Consider the following 7,083-nt stretch of genomic DNA (forward strand, 5'->3'; position numbering starts at 1 on the left):
GCTCCTGGCTATAGTGGCTTCTGGCTGTCGGGACCCCTGGATGTCGGGGTTCCTGGCTGTCGGGGCTCCTGGGTGTTAGAGTTCCTGGCTTTCTGGCTATAGTAGGGGCTCCTGGGTGTCAGGGTTCCTTGCTGTCAGGGCTCCTGGTGGTAGAGGCTTCTGGCTGTTGGGTTCCTGGCTGTCGGGTTCCTGGCTGTCGGGGTGACTGGGTGTCGGGGCTCCTGGTGTTAGGGTTTCTGGCTATAGTAGGGGCTCCTGGGTGTCAGGGTTCCTTGCTGTCAGGACTCCTGGTGGTAGAGGCTTCTGGCTGTTGGGGTTCCTGGGTGTCGGGGCTCCTGGCTGTCAGGGTTCCTGGCTGTCAGGGCACTTGACTCCTTAGGCCCCTGGCTTTTGGGGCTCCAGACCTTCCTTGCGCTTCCTGTGTCTCCTGGGTCTGCAATAGTGAGAAGGGGCCGGTGGAGGAGTGGGGGTGAGACGTGAGTGAAAGTGAAATCAGATGTGTACATGTAGGAAGCTGAAATTATCAAAAATGAAATTGCATAAAGGTGAGGAAGAACTGGGAGGTTTGGGAACAGAAGTGGTAGATCTTGAACTTCAACACAGACCCGGTGCTTCCAACTCAGTCCTGAATTCAGACCTGAACCTGGAGCCCACAGCATGTCCCTCCTCCCCTGGGCTCCGCGCCTGCCACCACTCATTGCAGCCCCACCGAGCCATCACCCATTGTAACCTCAGAACAATGGATTCTGCTGGGTGGGTCCACTGGGTTGGGGGCATGGGTCCAAGATCCCTGCATTCATCCTCCCTGGCCTCCTCAAGTGGTCCCTGGCTTGTCTTTCTCCCTTGGGAATCCCCCTGATGTGGGCTCTCCATGTGGCGTACTCTGTATCCCCATGCTTCCCACACACTTTCTGCCCTGAGTAATCTCCACTCCCCCAGTGACATCAACCTCCAGGGAAACCTCAACAGCCAGCCCAGAACCCTCCCCTGCACCCCAGAGCCCAGCATCCATTAACTTTGAGGAGGGGCCATCTTTTATTGGATATCCCCAGACCACACTGGGCCTTCCCTCCAAAGTGCCTCTCCTCTTGGTTCCCATCTCAGGGAACACCATCGCTCCTACCCAGACACTGGGACTCCCTCTGACTGGTCCCCCTGCTGTCCCTGGGCTTTGAGGCCAAGCCCCCACAGAGCCTTCCCTACTAGCCAGGTGTTCCCAGGCCCCCTGTGCTTGCTTCTACCATGGCCTGTCTCATGTTCTAGAACTGTGTTTGTCCCCTCCATTGGCCTGTGTTCTCAAAGGGCAAGAGCAGGTCTGTGTCTTAGTGCCTGGATCAGAGTCAGACACATAGGAGGCACTCAGTCTGTGCTAACAGCTGCCAGAGGACTGGGCTCACTGGATTGCAAAGACTTCGTATGAGAAAAGTAGCATATCATTCATACTTTTTATATTGATTACATGTTGAAATGAGGATATTTGGATATATTGGGTTTTCTGAAATATATTATTTAAATTGGCCTCTTTTACCTTTGGCTCCTGAGAAATGTCTAATTTCATAGGCAACTTTCATTCGTGGCCCCTGAGTTTTCTTGGGCAGCACCACTGTGGTGATTAAAAGAGACCTTTTGGAGCCTGTCACATGTATACCTCACCTGGAGAAATACATAGTATTGAACACAGTAAATTATGTTATTTAAAATGCAACGGGAGAATGATGAGGAACCATTTTGTATCTTACCTGTGGTGGCAGGAACACAAACTAAACATGATAAAATTGTTAGAACTTGGCTGGGCACTCTGACTCACACCTGTAATCCCAACACTTTGGAAACCCCAGGCAGGAAGATCACTTCAGCCGAGGAGTTGGAGACTAGCAGGGCAACACAGGACGACTCAGTCTCTACAAAAAAAAAAAAAAAAAAAAAAAATGAGCCAGGCATGGTGGCTCACACTTGTGGTCCCAGCTAGGTGAGAAGCTGAGGTGAGAAGATCACTTGAGCCTGGGAGTTGGAGGTTGCAGTGAGCCATGATCCTGCCACTGCTACTGCCCACTAACCTGGGCGACAGAGCGAGACCCTGTCTCAAAAACAAAAACAAAAACAAACTAAACAAGCACACACGCACGCGCGCACGAGTACAAGTAAAACTGGGAAAATCTGAAAAAGATCAGTGGATTGTTTAAAATATCAACATCCTGGTTGTAATATTACAGTTTTGCAAGGTGTTGTCATTGTAAGAAAGTGTATACAGGATCTGTATTATTTCTTACAACTGCATGTGAATCTACAGTTCTTTTAAAATAAAAGTTTAGTTAAAAACAATGTAAATAAGATTTTAAAGTTTACTATGAAAAGAATGCAATGGGACGGAAAAAGACACCATGTCAAAAAAAAGAAAAAGATACCATGTCATAAAACAAGGTACACATTCTGGTCATCATTTTTTTTCTTTCCTTTTCTTTTTTTGAGATGGAGTTTTGCTCCTATTGCCCAGGCTGGAGTGCAATGGCGTGATCTCGGCTCACCGCAACCTCCGCCTCCCAGGTTCAAGTAATTCTCCTGCCTCAGCCTCCCAAAGCGCTGGGATTACAGGGATGTGCCACCACACCCGGCTAATTTTGTATTTTTAGTAAAGATGGGGTTTCTCCATGTTGGTCAGGCTGGTCTCGAACTCCTGATCTCAGGTGATCTGCCCACCTCGGCTTCCCAAAGTGCTGGGATTACAGGCGTGAGCCACCACGCCCAGCTTGTGATTATCATTTTTAAGTAGAATTGAATGTAAATAAAACATATAACTATATCAGTGAATGGCGCATAGAAAAGGGCCTCCAGAAGGATGCTCCCCAAATTATTTTCAGAGCTTGCCTCCAGAAAGCGGAAACAGAGGAGAGCTAAAGGGAGGCCCTTCACTTTGGCTTACACGCTTCTTTGTGTCATCTGCATGTTTTCCAATAGCATGGACTGCTTTTGAAATTTAAAAAATAATGAAATGGTATTGCACAGGGGAAATGTGCTATAGTGAATCCTTTTCAAAAGAAAGCCGTAATCACCCCTCAAATGTGGCTGTTTTATAAATGCTGATTTTTCTTTTCTTTTTTATTATTATTTATTTATTTATTTATTTTTGAGATGGAATCTCGCTCTGTCGCCCAGGCTGGAGTACAGTGGCGTGATCTTGGCTCACTGCAAGCTCCGCCTCCCAGGTTCACGCCATTCTCCTGCCTAAGCCTCCGGAGTAGCTGGGACTACAAGTGCGTGCCACTACGCCCGGCTAATTTTGTGTATTTTTAGTAGAGACAGAGTTTCACCGTGTTAGCCAGGAGGGTCTCAATCTCCTGGCCTTGTGATTTGCCCGCCTCAGCCTCCCAAAGTGCTGGGATTACAGGCATGAGCCACCGCACCCGGCCCGCTGATTTTTCTTTTAAGTGGAATTTGCTGAAAGTAGCACAAACCAGTTGCAGAGCAGACTCTTTAAAAAGAAAAATGCTATGAAAACTCCTGGATAGTTTATTTTTGCCCTTTTTGTAGTTTATTATTGTAGGGGCCATAGGAAAGCTTCCCCTTAGCCCTCTGATGGTTTGCTGAAAATCACTGACAAAAGGCAGATTAATAGGAGAAAAGATATACAAATTTATTTGATCACAGTTTCACGTGACTCGTGAAGACTCAGAGATAGAGGGAAAACTGTCCATTTTTATGCTTAGGTTCAACAAAGTATGGACAGTGGTGTAGAAATACGATTGGACAAAATGGGTGTGCTCTTATGCTAGCAGAACTCACTGGGGGCTTCACAGATGCTGACGCCCCACTAGGAACCACCTGCTACCAGCCATGGTGAATCCCACCATGTTCTTCAACATGGCCGTCAGTGGTAAGCCCTGGGGCCATCAAACAACCCTTCAAGCTGTTTGCAGGCAAGATTCCAAAGACAGCAGAACAGTCTCGTGCTCTGAGCACTGGAGGGAAAGGATTTTGTCACAAGGATTCCTGCTTTCACAGAATTATTTCAGGGTTTATGTGTTAGGGTGCTAGCTTCATATGCCATAATGGCACTGGTGGCAAGTCCATCTACAGGGAGAAATTTGATGATGAAAACTGTAGCCTGAAGCATACAGGACCCGGCATGTTGTCCAAGGCAAATGCTGGACCCAACACATACGGTTCCCAGTTTTGCATCTGCACTGCCAAGACTCAGTGGTGGCATGGCGAGCCTGTGGTCTTTGGCAAGGTGAAAGAAGGCATGAGGGTCCCGAAATGGCAAGACCAGCAAGAAGGTCACCATTGCTGACTGTGGACAACTCTAATAAATGTGACTTTGTGTTTTATCTTTTAAAAAGAACTGACTGCGAAAACCCAGCAGGGCCTGTCTGGTGTTCAGGTTCTTCCTGGCCTCTGTGCAGCCTCCTTCCTTCTGGGTAAAGGAGCAAGACCCTCTCTGGAATGGGGATCTTATGACCTACACTCAAGCAAGATAGGTCAGAACATTTCTTTTTGGCCAGTTTTTTGTTTGTTGGTTTGTTTTTGAGATGGGGTCTCGCTCTGCCACCCAGGCTGGGGTGCAGTGGCATGATCTCGGCTCACTGCAACCTCTACCTCCCAGGTTCAAGTAATTCTCCTGCCTCAGCTTCCCAAGTAGCTGTGATTACAGGCATGCGCCACCACACTGGGCTAATTTTTTGTATTTTCAGTAGAGATGGAGTTTTACCACCTTGGCCAGGCTGCTCTGGAGCTCCTGACCTCAAGTGACCCACCTGCCTTGGCCTCCCAAAGTGGATGAGCCACCATGCCTGGTCTGTGGCCAGTTTTTACAGAGAAAAGTTGGGGTGTTGGGTTCTGTGTTTTTACACAGGAAAGGTGGGGTCAGCTTATTTAGCTGATCTTACTATAGGATAGAGTGTATTAGGTAGCATAGAGAATTTTGGATTTTCAGGTGTTGGGGGGCAGGGAGTTAGAGTAATTATTTGGGGAAAAGGGGTTCTGGTTTCTATGTCATGCCTAAGGGAAGAGGGATTCTAGTTTCTCTGGCTAGCCTCAGAGCAGAATGAAGGGCAGGGACAAGAGGACAGGAGAAGGTCAGAGAAAAACTTTTGCTTCTGAGGCTACAGCTGAGGCCTCATTCTGGGGTTCTGTTTCCTGAGCCCGTGTTGTCACTGTTGATGTCAAGAGGCCCAGAGGCAGCAGATGACCTCCTCCTAGCTCTGGGAGCTCTGATGTTCTGATGTGGACAAGACTACTAGGCTCTGCCCTGAGCTGAGCCAGGTTTTGGGGAGCTGTGGGATACACCGGTGCCCACTGGTAGATGGCACTTTTCAGCTATTCAAAACCTCCCAAAAGTAAACATCCGTATTGATCATTCAGCACCCCCTTAAGCTGATGATGTGGGAACCACACTGCCCACGCCCCACTGTATAGCCAAGGAAACTGCCCAACCCACGGCAAGGGAGGGGCGGTGCCAGGACTCACTGCCCCAAGCAGTGCCCTGGAAAGTCCATCCTCTCTCTGTATGACCATGTTAGGGCCCACAGGGAAAAACTGGCCATGATCCTATTAAATTAGCTTGGGCTGGCACAGAACACGCTGGACGTGGCCTTTCCTTAAGCCCCGTTAAAGCTGAAAAGCAAGGACTGTGGCTGATTGTGGCCATGTGCCCACGGGTTCCTCCTGCCCACTAATATTCTGCTGACCCTGTATATAAGTATCATTTAGACATGTTCTTTTTTTTTTTTTTTCCGAGAGGGAGTCTCACTCTGTCACCCAGGCTGGAGTGCAGTGGCGCGATCTCGGCTCACTGCAACCTCCTCAAGCAATTCTTCTGCCTCAGCCTCCCAAGCAGCTGGGACTACAGGTGTGCGCCACCACACCCGCATTTAGCCATTTAGCCATGTTCTATTCCTTCTTGGTGGTGGTGGTGGGGTTCCCATAGCCTGAAGAATAAGGGCCTGGGACTGAAGCTTGGGCCTGGGAAACCTGAAGCTCCAGAGGAAGATGCTTTCCTGGACTTCCCTGGCAGCAAAAAAATACTTCACCTCTTGCCTGTGAATTGACTGTATTTTAAAGGGTGTGTGTGTGAGAGAGAGAGAAAGAGAGAGAGAGAGCAAGAGAGAGTGAGAAATTGAGGTGTAATTATTTTGCTGGGTAATGACAACAAACATTTACTGCTCCTAAACAGGCAAGGAAATGATTTAGCCACAAACTTTTCATGATGCCTCATTCCCTCCTGTGGTCCTGTGGTCCTCAGCCTGCCCAGTGGGAGAAGGGGGGTAGGGGGGCCACAAATAACCCATGTGGAGAGGAATGCGGGGTCAGCCTCAGGAAAACTGGGAGGGGAGGTCCCACCTGATGAGGGTCTTTGTAAACCCTACCAAGGGAAGCCCAGAAACACCAACAAGTACAGGGAGAGAGAGGCGAAGGTGTTTTAAAGAGTAAAGCCTGATATTAAAAAGTGTTGTTATTCGAGTAAAATGGCCAATGTTTCCTTTCTTTTAAGAGCGACTCTTAAATTCCAATTACTCCGCCCCCAAAGACCAGTTGAGAATAACCCCAACTGGAGGGAATTAATTTCCTTAGGAATTTCACTCTTACAAGATTAATGGAGCCCCCCTGCAGAGAAACAGTAAAACTGTAAGTACAGTAGATTTGCACCTGAAGGATACATATTTTAATTTCTGTTCTCAAGCTGCGATAACATCTTCTCCAGCTACTATAAAAAGCATAAATGAGCACCCGCACGTCTGCTGAGAACTTGCAACCCCAGGCTCCCGGGTAGCAGCCCCGCGCCGACCCCCCACGCTGCTCGCCTGGGCGCGGGATGGGAAGGCCCGGGACAAACAGCCTCCCCGAGAGCCGGGTCGACCCAACCCAGAGCAGAACGCCTGGACCAGATTATCCGAAGTTGACCCCTACCCCACCCCCAGCCCTGCCACCCACCCTGGCACCGCCCTCCCGCGGGGACAATTGGCCTGGACCCAGAATGGGGAGCCTGAACAGTGGCCGGTCTCCCAGCCGCTCCTCCGGAGCCTGCAGCGGGGTTCAGCCTCTGTCCAGCAGACTTCCTGGCCCCAAGGATGGTCCTTGGGAAGGGTC

Source organism: Mandrillus leucophaeus, unplaced genomic scaffold (genome assembly GCF_000951045.1).
Source record: "Mandrillus leucophaeus isolate KB7577 unplaced genomic scaffold, Mleu.le_1.0 Scaffold926, whole genome shotgun sequence".
In the NCBI taxonomy this organism is placed as follows: domain Eukaryota; kingdom Metazoa; phylum Chordata; class Mammalia; order Primates; family Cercopithecidae; genus Mandrillus; species Mandrillus leucophaeus.